We start from the raw sequence: 20,577 nt of genomic DNA, 5'->3' as shown, positions 1-20,577 counted from the left end.
GAAACTTGTGGTTACTCAGGACATGATCAAAAGGCCCAAAGGTAAGCTTAAGGGAATGAAAATTGTATGCTCCATGAATGAGAAGATTTCTATTCATCACAATCTCAGCCAGAAAGCATATTAAATAACTCACTGAATGAGGTGACAGGATTATCTTTCAGTTTTTGAAAAAATAAAAAATTAATATGCATATGACATATCAATTGTCATTAAATTGTCTCGATCTTTGTCACTATTTCCATCAAATCCTTCCTCCTATAACAATCCCACCCATATATTCTTAGCTCCATTTTCACATATGTACCTTGAATATTATGTTGTAATTTCCCACCCACATATTTCCTATGCATCTGCTCCTTTGCACACTCCCTTAACACCTACCCCCCAATCAGACAATATATGCTATATTTGTGTGGAGTTCATTTTTATGAACTGATTGTTAGTTTATTACATAGGAGATAAATATATCACATACAAATGTGCATATATATGTGTGTATGTGCTCTACATTTATATCCTATTTAGAGGTAATATTTAGAGAGGAGAGAATGAAGGCCTCCTTTTTCTTTCAGAGAGTGACTTACTTCATTCAACATATCTTGCACTTGCCAGCAGGTATGTCTGTGTGTCTGCATGAGTGTGCCTGTGTGTTTGTGTGTGTGTGTGTGTGTGTGTGTATGTGTGTGTGTGTGTGTGTGTGATATCATACGGGTATTAACTCTCAGAGCCCCATGCACTTCCTTGGCTTTTTTCCTCAAACATTGAACCACAGGATTACAGGTGTGAAACACCAACACCTAGCTCAGCATACTTTTACACTTTAAAGTCATTATCCATCTCCTGATTTTTTTACAAAAAATTATTGATAATTTTGAAAACTCCAAATAATCTCCTTTTCTGCCCTAAATTTCTGAACCTTTTCCAAATGATGGGAAGCCCATTTTCTTGTATACCCACACTTTGATATCACAAAACTTGATAGGACCCCAAATGCAGCCTCTTATTCTCATTCACCTCCAACACTTGAAATAGCACCAAATTAGACATTTTAAAATATTCCCCCCCCCACTCCTCCCACACTCACCTGTGGAAATCTGTAGGGGTCCAGCAATGAGTCTATCAGGGCAGATGAAATCCCGATGGTCCTGTAAGGCCTGCTATAGACTTGCTGCTGCTCCTACAAGAGTAGTTAGGAACTGTAGTTCCCAAAAATTGTAATGAAGTTTTTTTTAAATGTTGTTGAGAACCTAAATTCAACATCAGAAGTATTAAATCCCAGAGTCAAGTTATGTAAAAAAATCAGGAGTTTTGTTGATCTTTTCAATAGCAAAAGTCAAGGCCAAAACAAACTGGTAGATCTTGAAGGTAAACCTGTGTAATGAGCCCAGAAATTTCAAAGTATTTCAAAACTTATTATTTTGCTGGACTGAATCCTTGCTTCTCTGCCAAGGAATATGTTAAAAAAAATTACACCCAATTGGGATGGAAGGTGTATGTAGTGCCTTAAGCTTGCATATAAGATTATATAAGGATTTGCAGGTAATTTGCTACGAATAAGATTCAGAAGCTTACTTGTGCCAATAACCAGAGTTTGTTCATTACCTGCTACCTCAGGCACCACAGCAAAATCCTCTTGTCCTTTACAGATGGAATAGGCTTTTATGAGACACCAAATATATATATTTGCACTGCAGCTAATTCATTTTTCATTTATTTCATGATTTTTTAATTTTATTGTGGTGCTGATACAGAGAGGGATTACAGTCACCTGCTTCAGGTAATGAATAATGGGTACAATTCTTTTTAACCATGTCTTCTCTTCTGTCATTCTCTCATTATTTTTCCCTCCTGTCCCTACCCACAAGATATAACATTTCATTTTCCACATAGTGTCTAGTAAGTAGCATTGTTGTAATTTATCAACCTTCTTTGACTTTTTTTGTAAACTCAATCCCCCCCCATACAACCAAACAAGAATAAAGGAAAAGAAAATGAAAACAGCAACAATGACAACTAAAAATGTCTCTTGTCTCCTTTCCTTGGACTTCATTGCATAGAGTATTATTTTATATGATCATCTACACATAGCTATTATTCCATTGTTAACCATTCTTATGCAAATGCGCCTTTGGACTCAGTGTGTAATGTCTAGAGTCCTATATAATTACCACAGAAACCAAACATTCTGTTTTCTTTATCTTGGAGTAATGAGCTCCACCTGTGTGAAAAACTTTGTGTTTTAAGTCAGAGTTTATGTCATGTGGTTATGTGGCAGGCCAGGCTAACTAAAAAATCTTCAATTGAAGAGCATATTTCAGAAGCATAGTGTAATGAAAGCAAGATTCTATCAGAAGCTCTGCTCACAGACCCAACATATTGAACAGCTCTTCCTGCAACATCAACCAGAATAAGAGCTCAAATATCAGGTGAGGGAATTTTAGTTACTTTTGAAATTTTATTTTATTTTAAAGGTGATATACAAAGGAGCAATAGTTAAATATGTAAGGTCATGAGTAAATTACTTGTCAAGTTTGTTACCCCTTCTCTCCTTTTTCTCCCACTTTCCTTCCCCCTTAACCTTCCTCCCCAAGTTGTGCAGTTCATCTCCAACATATTATCTTATTCCTGGGAATCTGGCTTAGTGGTAGAGGGCTTGCCTAGCATGCATGAAGCTCTGGGTTTGATTCCTCAATACCACATACACAGAAAAAACCAGAAGTGTCATTATTGAGCAAAAGAAGCACAGGGACAGTGTGCAGGCCCTGAGTTCAAGTACCAGAACTGACAAAAATTGGAATTTTATTTTTATTTATATAACAAAACAAAAGGGATGCATTGAGCCTTGAGTACCTTTATGGATCGAGGCGCCTCTAACATGGGTGATGAGGAGAATTGTATGTAAGCTTTACATTGAAATTCTAGTTCCAAGGGTAACATCATAAAATGTAGTGATTACTACTATCTTTTGATCATATTTAGATTGAGAAACTGGAAAGAAGGGAACATAGGGGACGATAGAGGATGAAAGTACCTTTGTTTCTTCCTCCCATGTCTGTGAGAGTGAGGGTGTGTGTGTGTGTGTGTGTGTGTGTGTGTGTGTGCGGGCACGCATGTGCATGTGTGTGTACACACACATTCTGAAGAAATTCATATGAAATCAACAACTCATTATTCCAAAAAGCATGGAGGCAAAATGGAAATCCAAATGAGGGACAAAGTGGTTCAAGAAAAGTATTTGTATGCATGAAATTTCACAAGGGAAGCCTATCATGTTAGTTATGTCTTCTAAGGAGAAGAAAAAAGTGAGCTTGAAGAAAATCTAAGTGAACATACACAAACTAAGCAGTAACCTGAAAGTAACAATAAAGATATATTGAAAACGTTTTGCCAAAGTTGACAACAGTGTTTCAAAAAGCAAATATTTGCATTTGAGAGATTCAGTAGATGTTTATGGAAGCCAAAACGTAGAAATGTTTTTCTTATATGTAATGACAGAATTTAAAGTTCCTAATGTAGACAGGAATGCAAATGAGATAGCTACAGGCAATATATATATATATATATATATATATATGTCATAAATATATACATATACATATACACATACATATATCTAAAACAAGTTATTCCCAGACAAGCACAATAAATAGGATATATCTCACCAGACCTGTTCTACAAGAAATACTAACATATTCTGTCCAAAAGGCAGAACCACTAATGAACTGGAAAAATATACATGAATGTATAAAACTTACCCATTAGAATGTGTACATAAGGGGGCTGAGAATGTTCTAAGCATGTAAATATGTTAGCAAACCGATACACAGTTCTTATGCAGAAGGAAAATTATTAATATAAATTTGTGTCATAATTACTGTAGAACAATGTAAAATTAGATCTACAATACGAAAAAAGGTGAGAGGAATACACTGCCATTGCAATTTGTATTTGGTTTTAATATTTCATTAACAATATTAAAACATTTCATTATACTTATCTGTACATTTTTTTCTATCATCCGTATTATTATCCCAGGTTATTGTAGTTATCCCAAAATAGCTTTCTGAAATCTGTTTGAAGCTCCTTAATTATGAGAACATCTGTAATAGAGAAATGAAAACTCATAATTCAGAAATAAAATTACATTAATATTGGACTCACTTAATAAACACGGAGGTCTCAAAAAGTAGAGAAAGAGTGGAATAAATAAATCTGGAGAAAAAGATACATAATGTCAGTAATGAGACATGATCTTTCAACAATGACTGGGAGTAGAAATGCAGAAAATGCTACCTGTAAGAACTAGAATGGCTGAATGAACAAAAACTCAAACCAAATGATAGGTTGATTCCAAGATACTCACTTCAACACCAGAGGTCCTCAGTGATCCCAAGAAAGGAGTGGCATAGGTAGTTAAGGCCAATAAAAGCCAAAAGAAAACAGGGAATTCTGCAGTATGTCACACAGGTAGACTTCAATCAAAGCAATGAAAAACGGAAAATTTGTTATGCAATGAAAGTAGGTATCAAATCTACAAGAGGAAATAGTAACTCAGATTATATATATTTTACACACTGTCCAAGCACTGAACTTTATTAGAAGACTGAGATAGTCCTCAGTAGAATACTAGCTGAAGTATTTATGGAGAAATCATTCAGACAAATTCAACATTTCCATGCTGACCAAGTGATTTTCACACACACTAACATGTCAACCAACTTATAAGTAAAACTTCTCTCGTTAACATACAGAATTTTTACAGTAGGGATAATGGAATGGGATAGGAAAGAAAACAGCCACAATTTTTATCTGTTGAAAGTAGATTGAGCACACATGAGATCACATGTAATAAGGATCGAAATTGAGGCAGAAATTATGTATATAGCATGAGTATGATTAATTTCTCTACCGTAATTCAGTAGTTAAAATATAATTACAGTAAAAGAATTCAATTTAGTTAAATAATTAGTGCATGATGAAGTGAATTGTTTTGCATGCCAAATTTCAAGATATGAACTGAGCCTAGGAACAAATGAAAATGAAAATATTATCAGAATCCATGGATATAGTAAAGGAAGGCTTAAAAGGATACTGTAACAACCTTTTCTAGTTCAATAGGAAAGATACTGAACTAGAAAACTTACACTATATCTGAAAGAACCAGCAAACCAAACACCAAGTTAGTAGAAAGAATGAAATAATCACGTTGAAGAAAAAGAAACCGAATCAAAACACAGCAGCATGGGTTGGGAATGTGGCTTATCAGTAGAGTGCTTACTTAGCCTACATGAAGCCCTGGGTTTGATTCCTCAGTACCACGCACACAGAAAAAGCCAGATGTGGCTCTGTGGCTCAAGTGGTAGAGTGCTAGTCTTGAGTAAAAGAAGCTCAGGGACAGTGTCCAGGCTCTGAGTTCAAGACCCAGAATTGGCAAAAAATAAATAAAAATCCAGCAGCAATAATCAATAAAATAAAGAGGAGATTCTACCAAAACAAAAGCTCAGGGACAGTTCCCAAGCCCTGGGTTCCCAGGAGAAGAATGATAGAAAGAAAGATAAGCAAACATAGATGTGACATATATCTCCTATAGCAGGGAAAAGATTAATTCCTATCCCATCCACCTTGGCTTTTGATGGTGGACAGCAACCTCAGGCTACAATTATCATACCAGCACTTGAAAAATAGTGCAAATGATAGAGGCAATGACATTTTCTCGGGCAACAGGAATCAAATAGACTGCTAGAATTCTTGAAATTCCTCATAGCCATTTTTCTTTTCCATGCTTTTTTTCTCTCTCTTATGTTGTACATTCATTTATTAGTGATGCTTTCTAGTGCAGATCAAAAGCCAAGGAAACCATTGTGTATAAGAAAAGTAGATCTTGTTTTGTGCAGATGAAATTGTTCCATAGGAATCATTGATAATTCGTGCCCACATCTGGATTGTGGAGTATACATGGCACAAAATAATGATACAGTGCCTAGTTTGAAACAGTAACTACATGCCTACACAAAGAGACAGAGGAGAGATAGAGAGCCCGACAGAGAAAGAGAGATGGAATGTGTGTGTGCATGTGCACCTGTGTTATGGTTTGAAATCAAGAGTCTGATTTCATTGTCTTCAACGGTTTTGCTGAAGGTGACCACTCTGTCTAATGAGACACAGCTACTGTTCCAAATTTTGAGAGATTAATTGGTAATAAAATTCTATGTATTTTCATGCCTTGGTTGGCGTCACAACTCAATCTTCAGCTATCAGCTTCCTGAGTAGTTAGATTTACAGCCGTAAACCACTAGAGTGGAAGAAGAATTTTATCATTGTCTTCAAACTATAAGAGTAACCAAAGAAATCTTCTCAGACCAGTGGGCTGTGGGGTAGGAAATGTGTTTGAAGCCTTTTATTTCTGAACTTGCTACTGACTCAGGTTGTTTTTCATAACATCACTTCATCATCCATGGTGACAGCTGGGATGGTGGAGATTCAGGGACGTGGACATAAAGTGAAGAGCTTAAAAGACATGGAAAGGAAAAGCTATGTGAAAGGAAACCAAAGTCCTATCTGACTAGCACGCAGGAAATTACTCAACAACAGTTACAGGATAAAATAATTAAACTGAGCTCTTTCTGGTGCACTAGGGATGGGAGGTTAGGTTAAAGAAGACAGACAGCATTCGTGTATGCATCTAGAGTTCCCTCAGCTGTAACACATCCTGAGAACGAAACAGGAAATGGAAATATGACAATGTGTTACTTACAGCATGTTCTGTTTGTAGTTGGAAGCATCGCTGTTACTGTGATCTGTTCCCGAGGTGTAGAAATGGAAAAACCCAGAACTCACCATATCACAATCCATGAGTGTTCGCTTCTTCATCTTGGAAAAGCAGCTAGTGCCGGCCAAGGACCTGATGAGGAAGGAAAGATGGAGAAGAAGGAACGTGAAAATGAAAGGGCACATCCCGGAAGCATCTGCCAACCTGAAATTCTCTCTTGGAGTGAGGGACAGAGTCTGGTATGTATATTCGTATATCTGTGTATAGGTGTACATGTTACATTTTATTGACAGAGATATACAATGTTGTCCATCTTTCATTGTAGCGTCTTGTGAATCCCCAGGAACAATGTGTAAAGTGCTTCCATGGCGCTCTGCATCTGAGGCCTTGCATCCAAGAAAAAAAATATTCTTTTGGAAAATATGCTTGCCATTCTCCTTCTTCATCGCAGGTACTGTGATTTCCTCTAAGATCACAGACAGTGAGGCTCGGGATGAAGTTATTTTTGATATATTTGATTCTACATCTGTGCCCAGAAACTTTTTGCATGAAAGCTATTTGGGATGAGGCTACTGGATTGCATCAGATGGTGCATGGAAATGGCCAGAATACAATCTGCGCCAATGAGATATCAACCAAAGTTATTAGTACATTGTATCCACAGGGTCAGTTCACAAACTCAATGTCCATTACAGCCATCAGGTATTAATAGTTGATTCGAGCAGGTTTCAATAAGAATTCTATGTGCATAGCCCTCCACAAATGCACCATGTTACTATTGCCCAAGGAAGCAGTAATGCTGCCATTTCTCTTCAAAAAGTCAGGGCCAATGCCAAAATTGAGTTGTCCATTTCCATCCTGAACTTTTACCTTCCAACAGGTTATTTTTACTAAACTTTCTAACTTAGAAAAGGTTACTTTCCTGATATACTTCTCTAAGAACATAGAGTAATTGATGAAATTCTTCTCAATTCTATGTTTTCCTCTTGTCAAAATACATTAAACCCAAATTCCATGGAGAGACTTTAATCACCCTGGAGAAGATACATCAGGACATTGAACACACTCTGTGCATACCTGCAGTGTTGGATGTACATTATGTTACACTCGCCCATAACCATGCTGTGGCTATCACAAAAGCACAAAGGACTTAACAGTACAAAAAATTTTAAAATGAAGGATGTAAAAAAAAAAAACCCTTTCGAATGAGATTGATACTGGTCTATTATACCTGCATATTCATTGCATTATACAGGATTTTATCACTGAATTTAAAAATTCTTGTTAGCATATGTACAGAGGTCTTATTGAAATATATACATGTATGCATGCAATGGGCCTCAGCCTCACAAGGTAATGGCAGTGATTAATACCATAAATATTTTTATAGTTTCTTAGTGAAAATACATACAGATTTTCATAATGGATGATGATTCGCATGTAAGTATGCTCTTTCTCTTCATTCTTGGCAGCATTTGTTACTAGATACTAAGGTAGACATTGTCACTAGAGTGAGATAAAATTCACTGTCATTTGGCTTTGCATTTTCCTTATCCCAAAGACGTTTAGTATATTTTTGTATACTTTTGTGAGGCATGTATACTTCTGGTTTTGAGAAATGTCTTTAAGTTTATTTTCCAATTAGTCAGTTGTCCAATTTATTCCTTAGGAGTTTAGGTTTCTGTGCTTCCAGCATATTATGGTTATTAATCCCTTACCATATGTTTAATATGCAAAATCTGTACACCATATATTGTCTGTTGGCTTTTTACTTCATGTGCCAAAGGTTTTAGTTTAATATAATCCCCTTTGCCAATTCTTGCTTTTATTTTTTCCTGTATAAAATTTTTCATTGTTGTTGTTCTTTGTGCTGTAGTGTTTTATCTTAAGCTTTAGCTCTTTAATATTTTGGGGCTTGAAAAACAAGGTTAAAAAAAAACCCAAGGTCATTGGCAGCTTAAGCCTTCCTGGACATAGTATTTAGGAGAACATGGGTGCAAGTATGATCACAGAGAAGGAAAATCTGTGAGTGGATCCATTCACTGAGCACATTCCTTGACCTCCTGTGTCCTCATGTGACCTTTGCAGCCAGAGGGAACATAGCTCACTCATAAACCAGAAGAGCCTCTGCATCCAGCCTTTGCTTCTGGGACTCTGAGAAAAGCCCTTCAGTGGATGAATAGACCAAGAAAATGTGGCCTATGTACACAATGGAATTCTACACTTCCATCACAAAGAAAGATATTGTACCATTTGGGAGGAAATGGGAGGACTTGGAAAAAAATATATATTAAGCAAAGTAAGCCAGACCCAAGTAAATCCCAGGTTGCATGACTTTCCTCATTTGTTGTAACTACAATATGCCTATAAATTTACAATTAAACACACTGGATGGTAAAAGTGAAAAAATACACTTCAACATGATAAACAATACAGGATTCTAGATAAGAGGACCACAAAGGCTCAATTGCTATGTACGTGAGATAAAGAAGACTTATTTATGAAGAGAGTACCAGATTCCTTCTGGCAAGGATTCTGAAAGAAGGAGAGACTAACCACAGAGGATTATCTAGGAAGGAGCTGGTTTCCTTACACATTACATCAAATAATCATGTAATGGCATTTCTCCAGGCACTGAGCATAGACACATGCACACACACATACACACACACAAACTAGGCTAGGGCTCTCTCTCCATATGTATGTATATATAAAGAGATTCATTATGACAAAACAAAGACACAACACACACACATATATACATAGAGAGAGAGAGAGAAAGAGAAGGAGAGAATATATGTATGTATATATATATACACACATGCATAGGTGTATGTATATTTATCTATGGCTGGTGAAAGTAGAAAGCCATGTGGTTCAGGTAGAAAATAGTTTATTTCGGGAGGCCAAACTTCTGAGCTCTACTCTAGAGTATGGCCTAGCACATAGCTGCCTGACTACTCATGGACAGAGATTCCATAATGGAAGGAAAGAAGGAGGCATGACTGAAGTGAATGAGGGAGTGACCTCAGAGGAGGAGGAAGTGATCTCAGAGCCCAGAGGACTTCCACTGTCATGCAGGTGGGTGGTGACCTGTTACCTTGGCTACAGGTACTGGTGGAAGATCATGCGCAATCTTGAATGTAGAGGAAATAAAGCGGATGGAGTCTATGTCTGGATATAGACAGAGAGGAAACAAACAAAAGGGCCAATATTCCTGGATGGACCTAAAATATGTGCATATATATGTATGTGTGCATGTGTGTGTGCGTGCATATATATGCACACATATACACATGCATATATACATATATGTATATACTAAATATATATGTATATCTACATACTATATTTACTATAGCTATATAGGTAGATAGACTGATAGAGAAGGACACACACACACACACACACACACACACACACACACACTCACACACAGAACCAAATAGAAATAATCCTGTCCTCTGATAATTTTCTATGAGGCCAGTGTGCCTTGGACCTCTCTACATTTCTAACTCAGTTCAGCTTTTGGCCTAGCGATTTTAAGTTATTTGGAGTGATTTTATTACAATTATTTCCTTGACTTTTTTTTTTCTAGAGACAGGGAGAATGAGGAGGAAAACAGCAAATTATCTTCCTTTGAAATTGTACTCATATTCTGAGGAGCCAGATACATTTACTTCCTTTTCTTAGTTAAAGAAGAGTCACTGTTTTCCATCCTCACTGGGTCGTCTTTAAAATATTTGAACTCGTCATTTTCCTTTTAGATCTCTTTCAGATTGTGTTCTTCCCTGGGTGCGAGGCTCCACATTGTCTCCTCTATTCTAATGGGAGAATCAGCTATTTCCAAATACAGTGCTGAAAGGGATAGTCTGGCTTTTCCCCCTATATACAGGTCACCATGATGCTTTTTGATTTATCCTCAAAATAATTCTTTAAAGCATCTGTTTAAATGTTACCATGTGATGTGGGCCGGTAAATCACAAATCAAAAGAAAAAAATATATAAATATATCAAAAGAGGTCCTTTATAAGAAGCAAGTGTAAATCAGATGTTTTGATTCAAGAGACCCATAAAATGAGAAGTTTGAGGTGACCTAGTACCAAAATAATCTTGAGACATCAAGACTGTCAAGTACAACATGGAATTATATTTTGTGCTTTTACATTGAATAAATAACATTTTTCATTTTACACAGGGACATGGTAATATGTGTACATGAGATTTGGGATACTGTGCAAAGTCTCCACTAGAGCAATATTCACAAAACTATTTCATCAAATTCTCTGCATTTCCTTAATTTATTCCAATTAACCAACATAAATGCAATTTAAGTTGAAATAATTAAAATCTATATAAAACTACCCCTCTCTGAGTCATTAATTGCTTAGGAAATAAAAATAAAACAAGAATATTCTATTCACTGATTAAAGAAATATTGTATTTATACAAAGTTTGAAAAGCTTTGCTCAAACTCATACAATACTGGCATTTCACTGAGACTTAAAATTTAACAAAATAAAAGCTGTGCTATTGAAAATGCAGACTTTGGACAGCTGTCTGTCACCTAGCAAAAAGAGTGTGATATTCTACTGGAACTAAATTAAAAGTGTTTAGCAGCACTTTGAGGAAGCACAAAATCTTCTGGGGTGTGGATAAAAACAGGAAGAAATAGCCAGGCACACAGTGACTCATGCCTCTAATCCTATCTTCTCTCAGGAGACTGAGATCTGAGGATTTTGGTTCAAAGCCAGAATGGTCATAATAGTCTGTGGGAATCTTATCTCCAGTCAATCACCAAGAAGCCTGAAGTGGATGTGTGGCTCAAGTAGTAGAGTATTAGCCATGAGCAAATTTTTAAAAAAGCTCAGGGACAGTAAACAGGCCCTGAGTTCAGGCTGCAAGATTGACACTAAAACATTAAAGGATGAGCCCTATACACTTTGTCTCTAGGCATTCCAACAGAGTGAGACCAATGGAAGATATTCATAGGAGAGGAAGACAAAGGCACAACAGCTATGTGCATCCTATCATATAAAATGCTATTTACTGTAACAAATTCAAGTAAAGGGAAACAACGGTTTGTTTTTCATGGTTGTTATTTTTGTTTTCATTCCCTTTGGTCTTGTTTGTTCATTTATTGTCTTTAGGTGTGTGAGTGGGGGCACAGAAATGGAGGGACCAAATGGAGGGTAAACAAATGAAGCGGTGCGGTGGTACTCGCTAGACACTGTGTTGAAAGGAAGGATAAAAATTGTGGGTGGGGGTGGGAAGGAAAAACTGGGACAGAGAGATGCATGGGGTGACATTGTCCAAAAAGAAATGTAATATTTCTATGACATGTGTAATTGTAATTTCTCTGTATATCACCTTTACAACAATAATAAAACAATTCAAAAAAAAAGAAAATGAAAGAAATAACATGTGGTTGTAAAAACAAAATTCCTAAACATTTATTGTCAGCAATCTGCCTTCTGTGCACACCCAGAGTAACAATACATTGAATCCATTTCCCTCTGCTCTGACATCTCTGTCTGTCCCTCTCTCCTACTCCACTCTCTCCACTTTTTCATTCCCTTTCCCCATCTCCTTGTCTCTCTGCTGTTCTTTTTGCCTTTTCCCCTCATTTTAGTCACAGTAAAACTACTCTCAAGAATCATCACCCAGGGCTGGGAATATGGCCTTGTGGCAAGAGTGCTTGCCTCCTACACATGAAGCTCCCGGTTCGATTCCCCAGAACCATATATGGAAAAAGGCCAGAAGGGGCTCTGTGGCTCAGGTGGCAGAGTGCTAGCCTTGAGCAGGAAGAAGCCAGGGAGGGTGCTCAGGCCCTGAGTCCAAGCCCCAAGACTGGCAAAAAAAAAAAAAAAAAGAAAAAGAAAAAGAAAAAGAATCATCACCCAGGATTTTATCCTCTAAGATGAAGGGCTTCCTCCTCCCATTCTGTGATTTCTTGAGGCTATCTTGTTAATATCCTGCTGCTCCCCTTCTGAGTGCCTGAACATTCTTCTTGGATAGATGTAGGAGAAGAAGAGAATTTACCAGTTTTATGTGTCATTATGTATACACTTAGCCCTTCGCCTAGGACTTAGCTCAAGACACCAAAAATTGGAATAAAGATTAAGTACATATTAAATAGAAAGAATGAAAAATATATAAGAAAAAATGTAAGCAATTCACCCTTATTCATTGAAGTAACATTTCCATAATATAAACAAACATAAGACTGGAAAATTACTCTAGATTTAGTTCAGAAATTGTATGTAGTAATCAAATATATGAGTTTAGTCTTAACAATGATTTATTTCGACTTCAATGTCTTTTATCCCTGAAGCCAGGCAGACAAATTCTGTCTGTCTTTAACAAGATGATGTAGCACTTGGGGGCAAAAATGCAGCCCAGGAGCCCTGTACTGGAGGCCAACACGGAGAAGACCTCCACAGCCACCATGACTTTGCCCTTGGCACTGTGGTAAATAAGCAGGAAGCTGAGCCACACACTGCAGAACACCAGCATGCTGAAGGTCAGGAACTTGGCTTCATTGATGGTGTCAGGCAGGTTCCTGGCCATGAAAGCCATAGTGAAGCTGGTGAGGGCCAAGGAGCCCAGGTATCCCAAGACACAGTAGAAAGCAGTGAGGGAGCCCTTGTTACAAAGGATGATGAGGTGGCCATGTTCAGAGTGTGTGTGTGTGTCAATGAAGGGAGGAGAGGTTCCCAGCCAGAGTCCACAGAAAGTCACCTGGCACAGAGTGCAGATGGGAATGATGAAGTTAGGAGCCCCTGATACCAGCAGCCAGTTCATCCTTCTCCCGGGAGAAGTGACTTTGAAGTCCAGAACCACAGTTACAGTTTTGGCCAAGACAGCAGAAACAGCTACAGTGAATGCAACTCCAAATGTGGTTTGCTGTAGAATGCAGGTGACTGTGCTGGGATGGCCAATAAAGAGCAAGGAACAGAGGAAACAGAAGATAAGGGAGATGAGCAGAATGTATCTGAGAGCCGGATTATTAGCCTTGACAATGGGGGTGTTGTGATGTTTCACAAAGACCCCCAAGAACAATTGCTGTGAGTGTAGATAAACCAAGAGCCATACAGGCCAAGCCCATTCCCAAAGGCTCTCCATAAGCCAGGAAACTTGAAGTTCTTAGGAGGCACTTGTTTCTCTCTCTCTTGGCATATTGATGATCTGGACACTTCACACACTGCTCCATATCTGGTGAGGAAGACAAGTTACCATTATTCCCTTTTCACTGCTGAAAAGGAAATTAGGAAATCCCTCCCTAGAAAAAAATTCTTATACATCAATAATGACTAGCATAATCTTCATTTGACCAAGTATTACCAGATATGTTTAGCATTATTTTTTTGTAACTTCATCATGTTCCTACACTTGCTTCCAGAAGTCTAGTTGAAACTAGTTACTTGCAATGAATATCATTCATATTGTTCCTTGGCATTCCTAATGTCCTAACAATGACTTTATACATTTCTTCTTTCATAATAAGTCTCAGATTCTTGCGTATAAGTCAATGTCCTTATTTAAAATGACTAGTGGATCTTGCATTTTTCTCTATGTCTCTGTGCAATGTAGCTAGGAGCACTGTGGTCCTTCCTTGTAATTGTGATATTTGCTTCTCTTACTCATCTGTAATGCACATGGGAATACAGAATATAATCATTCTTTGAAGTTATAGAGTAATGCCATGCACAACACTTGTACCAAACCAGAGCACTTGCTTTGTTTTTAGAACAGCTATGGCACTAGGAAATAAAGATTTATAATGTAAAAGCAATTTTGAGAAAGTTTTAGACCACATCCTTGAAAGGATTTTGCACATCATATGATAGAAAATTTGCTACCATTACTGAGTAGTTAAATAAATGTGCATACAATATACTAGAAAAAGTTAATCCTATACACAATTCAGAGCACATGATTTGTTTTAGTTTTTTTTTTTTTTCAGCAAGCTGCACCATCCATTGTTGCAAGTAAATCACTACTAAGTGAATGAAGGAGGACTTTGCAACCCCAAGACACAACTTTTGTAGTACTTTGCATGGTTTATGGGGCACTACGAGAGAACAAGTATTTCTCCCTCCACTGTGAACTTACCTGTCCCATTGACCATCTCATTCTCTGTGCAAGGAGTACAATCAAAGCAGCAGGCAGCCTTTCCCTCCTGAGGAGATTTCCTGAATCCAAGACCGCAGAACTTACTGCAGACAGAATGAATAGGCTGGGGAAAATCAGACATGTGTCAGAAACTGTTTACGCTTTTCCTAACATTCCAAAAGTTCCATTATTTGAACAACTTAGATTCACAAAAGGATTATATGCTACCTCAGTCAATGATTACTTTCATGAAAGACACCTAAGTAACAGCTCAACTAATCATTAAATGAAGCAACCAGAGTACAGAACCAAATAAACCTTTCAAACACATGAAGCCATTCCTTAGGTAATTTATCGGTGTTAGAATCCTGCTAAGAAACGTGCAATTTGTATTTTATGACAATGTTCAAAATTAACATTTTTAAACAAACTGAGTTTTTCTTGGATGATGCTGATCCTGGAGCTTGAACTCAGTGTCTAAGCAATGTCCTTGAGTTGTATTTATTCAAGATGAGTAATGGGCCACTTGATCAACAGCTCCAGCTTAGTTTTTGTTAGTTTAATGACATAGAGTCTCACTGATTTCTTGCCTGCTGGGGCTCTAAAATGAGCTTTAATCTGAGAACTGAGGATGTCAATCTCCCAAGTAGATAGGATGAGAAGCATCAGCCAGCACTCAGGATCTCTTTTGCAGTGGTTAAATGAAGATAACAATTTCACAGGTGTTCCTGCTTGGCCTGACTTCAAATCAGGATATTAAGAACTGAGTAGTTAGTGTTACAGGAGACAGTTGCTGGCATTCAATCAGGTATATATTTTAAGTGTGAATTTTACTTACGTATTTGTTCTTAAAATCACTAGAATTAAATCCAACCCACCTCTGTAGTTCCTGGGCCCACTCTACCATATTTTCAGAAAAAGACCATTGATGATCATGTAGAGCAAATGGAGAAAACTTTCCTATTTTCACCTGAAGATCAAGACCTTCTGGAAAATTCCAAATGTTCCCAATGTCATTCTCTGCCTCCAATTTGCTTTTATCATCTAAAATCACTCAATCGACAGCAGGATTCTGAAATTGGGTGTTCTTCAGAAAAGGGTGCAGCTACAAGAGATACATCATCTTATGGTGAACTACATCGCAGTGGTTAGACAGAAATTAAGAAAATTAGAATTAAGAATTAAGAAAAGCTCCTGAGTGTCTTTAATCTCTGATTCAGAATGCAAGAAAACACAGACACCTGATGAATCAGTCTAGAAGAAAATCTTTGCAGGAGTAAAAATAATTTTCCTGAATGCTGGTCACTCAGCAAAGTGCTAGAAGTCCTCTTTTCAAGAGAAACCTATTTCGTTTAAATAATCATAAAGGCAGAAATTCTCAGATGTCTAGTTAGAGTTTTCCACAACAATTAATTCTATTTGTGTCTAGAGTTATAGTTTGAGCTTGTTCAAGTTTTAATATCTAAAGGAGAATGAAACTAGGTCACTTATTAAAAATATGCTTTTGCTCATCAGCTCATGCTTAGAAACTCATATGGAAAAGGTGCTAATAAGTTGCCAAAACATTATCTCTGTGTACGTTCTGGTTATTAGTCAGTAGAAGAATGTATAGAAATATGGAATTAATTTATTGCTTGTTACTGGCCTGTTTTCCTTAAGAGCACAGGAATACATGTCTAGAAAAACCTCACAGACATTTACAGAAATATAATTACTTTAATTTGGGGAACCTAACTAAAATAATTAATTTCATGTGGTAATAAAGTCCTGTACAAATTGACTGTTCTGACAGGGTGTGCCATCAGAAACAGAAGGCCTTACCTGTGCAGGGGAATGCACTGTCCCTTTCCTGTTTCCCATTGTTTGTATTTCTGACTGATGAAGAAACATCTCATGGAGAGCATGGGCCACAGCATACACAGCGTTGTACACATTGTAACTGTCTCCAGACATAGACATGTCAAAAATGTGCCCAGGCAACCAATCCAAGGAGGCCTCATGAGGACAGTTCTCCCATGTTACATAGTCAGACTCAGAATCTTAGCAATTAAAAGACAGAAACCACAGATGAGCAAGGAAATAATCTTCTGGGTATGTGGAAGGGTTAACTGCCTTGACAAAATCTGTGAATCCAGGAACATCTGGGTGATGTTATGAGAAAATGAGAGGTACATGGGATGAGCCTAGCATGAGATATCTCTTTCTGATGGTTAAATCCCACTGTGAGTTCAAGATACAGACTTTGCCTTTTACTAATAGTTGCTCAACACACCTCATTAAATCTAGTAGGGATTCATCATCACCGTAGATGATGAGGACGTTTGCTGAGGATTTATTAATCTGGTTATAAAGGGATGTGACTTTGAGTGTGTATGATAAACCGTGGGTTGGAATAGCTAGCTCAAAGGCTACAGAAACTCTGTTCTTGGCCATTTTTTTTCAATGCAGGAAGAATCCACAAACCTTTCTCATCTTCTATGGTAAACAGATCCACCCAGTTCCAGTTGAAGGGAATCAGTAAGGAGACCATGGCAGTAGCTATTGATGTGTCCTTCTGGGCCATCTGATACAGGGCAGGGAACTTGTAATGGTCACTCAGGCCTTGATTAAGAGGCCCAAAGGTAAGCTGAAAAAATAAAAAATGCACAGCCCATGAATGAGACTATTACTATCTATCACAATCACTATTGTGAAGTATATTAAGTAACCAGTAAAATTAGATGGAAAGTCATTTTCTCATTTAAACATTTTAATTGTTTTTAATAGTTGTGAAATGTACTCAGACAATGCCTTTGATCTCTGTCATTATTTCTATCCATAACTCCTATCTCTAGCAACCACATTCATTCCAACTTTCCTAAGTCAGTTTTTAAATAGGTACATTGAGTATTATCTTGTATTTTCCAACCCTTCTACTTCTATTCCCCATTCCTCTGCTCTTTTTCAGACATCTTTAATGTCTATCACCCTCAGAGAGGATAGGCTTCAGCTTTCTATCGTTCATTTATTTTTATACTGTCAGTTATTTGGTCAGACAATACATCATGGACTTCAATCCCTATATGTAGCATAAACTAGCTAGATGGATGATGCACATACACAAAAGGCTTTGTATGTATTTCATGCTTATTTCATAATTCATGGTCATGTTTTAGATCTAACTTTCATATATGAGAGAACACATGTCCTCTTTCTTTCGGAGCTTGACTTCATTCAACATAATATCTTGCATGAGTGCGTGTTTGTGCATATGCAAGCTAGCCAGTAGAGTGCAATGAACTCAGGGCCTCATGCATTAACTTGACTTTTTCCTCTCAAGGCTAGCACTCTGCCATTGGAACCACACATTCACTGTCTGCATTTGGCTGACTAAGTGGACATAAACATTTCTTGAGTTCTTGGGATTAGAGGCGTGAGCTAGCAGCACTCTGGTCATCTTATCTCCACAATTTAAAATCATTTGTTATTTCTTGCTTTAAAAAAGAATCATTTGGGTGTTTTTGCTCTAACTTTTCTGTCCTCTTTTCTACACGTGGGATTATAAATATCCAATTATTTTGAACTCTATTTTTTTGGATATCACAAAATTCAATAGGCTCATAAATCTAGTATCTTCCTATTATTCTTTTCTCTCACATAAAATGGCACTAAATTAGACATTTATTTAATATCTGCTCACTCTCTCACCTTCACTTGTGGAAAACTGTAGAGGCCTAGCAACATTCCAATCTGGGCAGACTTTAATCCTGATGGTCCATTCAGCACTGCTATGGACATGTTCCCTTTCATACGGGAGTAATTTGGGCTCTTGTACTACCCAAAGAGGCAAATGAAGGGATTTTTAATTGCTAGCCAATGTCCAAATTGCACATCATAGATATCAAAATCCATAGTCAAGTTGTGTAAAAGATGAGAATTTGTTTTGATTCCTTCAATTGTAAAAGCCACCACTAAAACAAACTGGTAGCTTTTGAAGGTAAACCTAAATAATGAGCACAGAAATTTAGGAAGAGTAATTAAAAACCTATGCCTTTGATGGATTGAATACTTGCTTATTTTTGCCAGGGAATAGGTTAAAACATTGCACTTATTGTACATGAGGTAATACTTGGATTGTGGACCATATCTGACATGATATAATGATTTAGTAACTTCTTGTCTACAATAAAAGAGACAGAGAGTGAGAGACAGAGAGACAGTCAGAGAGACAGACAGAGAAACAGTGTCTGTAAGTATATGTGTGTGTCTTTGGGTTTGAAAACAAAGCCTGGAAACTCTAATAGAACTTTTTGGCTCAAGGTTAGCAGTCTGCTACTTGAGCCAAAGCCCCATATATTTTGGCTGGCTAATTGGAGATAAAATTCTCAAGGAAGTTCCTGTCCAGGTTGGCTTCAACCCACAACACTCAGATATGATCCTTTTGCTTAGATAGGATTAAAATCAGGAGCCACCAGATTAAAATAAATATTTTAATCAATTTCCTTAAAATATGTGTCACAAAAGAAAAAAAATTTCAGACCACTGGCCAGTTGGGAAGGAAAGGTTTCTGTAAGCTTTTGTACAGAATTCATGCCACTGACACAGGTTGTCATTAATAACATCACTTCATTATCAACCATGATAGCTGGGATGCAAGAGATACAGGGATGTTTGAATAAAGTGAACAACATACAGCCCTGGAAAGGAGAAGCTACACTGCATGAAAAAAGAGTCTTCTACTTATAGGGAGAAAGTCACCCAAGAGTACTTGCAAAATAGAATAATGAAACTGAGCTGTTTCTGGTACACTAGGGATGGTAGGTCAGGGTAGAGAAGACAGAGGATATTGCTTTGCACACAAAAGTTCCCTCAACCACTGCCAATCCTGAAAACAAACAAGAAATGAAAATAGAATGATAAGTTACTTATGGCTTATTGTGTTCTTTTTGGGAAGCATCACTGTTACTGCCATCTCTTCCTAAAATATAGAGAGGGAAAAATCCAGCCATCAGCAAATCTCCATCCATGTGAGCTCAGTGCTTCATTGTAGAAAAGCAGCTAGTGCCACCCAAGGACTTGAGAAGGGGAAGCTGGAGAAGAATGAGTATGAAGATCAAAGGGCACATCCCTGAAGCATCTCCCAAGCTGAAATTCTGCCTGGAAGTAAAGCTTGAAGTGCCAGGTATGTATACTCATATATGTCTGTATGTATGCATATGTGTCTTTTTATTGGCAGAGATTTACATTGTAGCTAATGTTCTTTCATCTAAGCCTATTGTGAATCTCATGTGAAGAATGTGGAAAACTCTTTCCTGGGGCTGTGAATCTGTAGTCTTCTATCCAGGAGAAAAACATGAGTTGGAAAACATGTTTGCAGATTCTCCCTCTTCATGCAGGTGCTATGATTTCCTCCAAGAGGTCCAACATCTGTGTCCAAAATCTATTTGCATGAACACCATTTGGGATGATGCCACTGGATTGCATCTGAGAATGCCATGTGAACTACAGATGAAATGGCAAGAAAAAAAATACTGTGCCAATGAGATGACAACCAATGATATTAAGGTATCATGCCCATAGGGCAAATCAGACACACTATGTTCCTTAGAGCCACAGAGCATTGCTTGTTGATGCAAACAGGTTCCAGCAGGTATTCCATATGCAGAGGCCTCTGCAAATGTACTCATTTCATATTGGCTAAAGAAGCAAAGGTA

At 37.5% G+C, this 20,577-nt stretch overlaps 1 pseudogene; it reads right to left on the bottom strand.

Annotated features, from left to right (window-relative positions):
- Positions 1–13,081: 13,081 nt before the first annotated feature.
- LOC125367075 lies at positions 13,082–18,661 on the bottom strand (annotated as a pseudogene).
- Between the last annotated feature and the right edge of the window lie 1,916 nt (positions 18,662–20,577).

Source organism: Perognathus longimembris, chromosome 18 (assembly GCF_023159225.1).
Source record: "Perognathus longimembris pacificus isolate PPM17 chromosome 18, ASM2315922v1, whole genome shotgun sequence".
NCBI classification, from domain to species: domain Eukaryota; kingdom Metazoa; phylum Chordata; class Mammalia; order Rodentia; family Heteromyidae; genus Perognathus; species Perognathus longimembris.
Note: the sequence above shows the minus strand (reverse complement) of the source record. Positions and strands in the feature narration are given on the sequence as shown.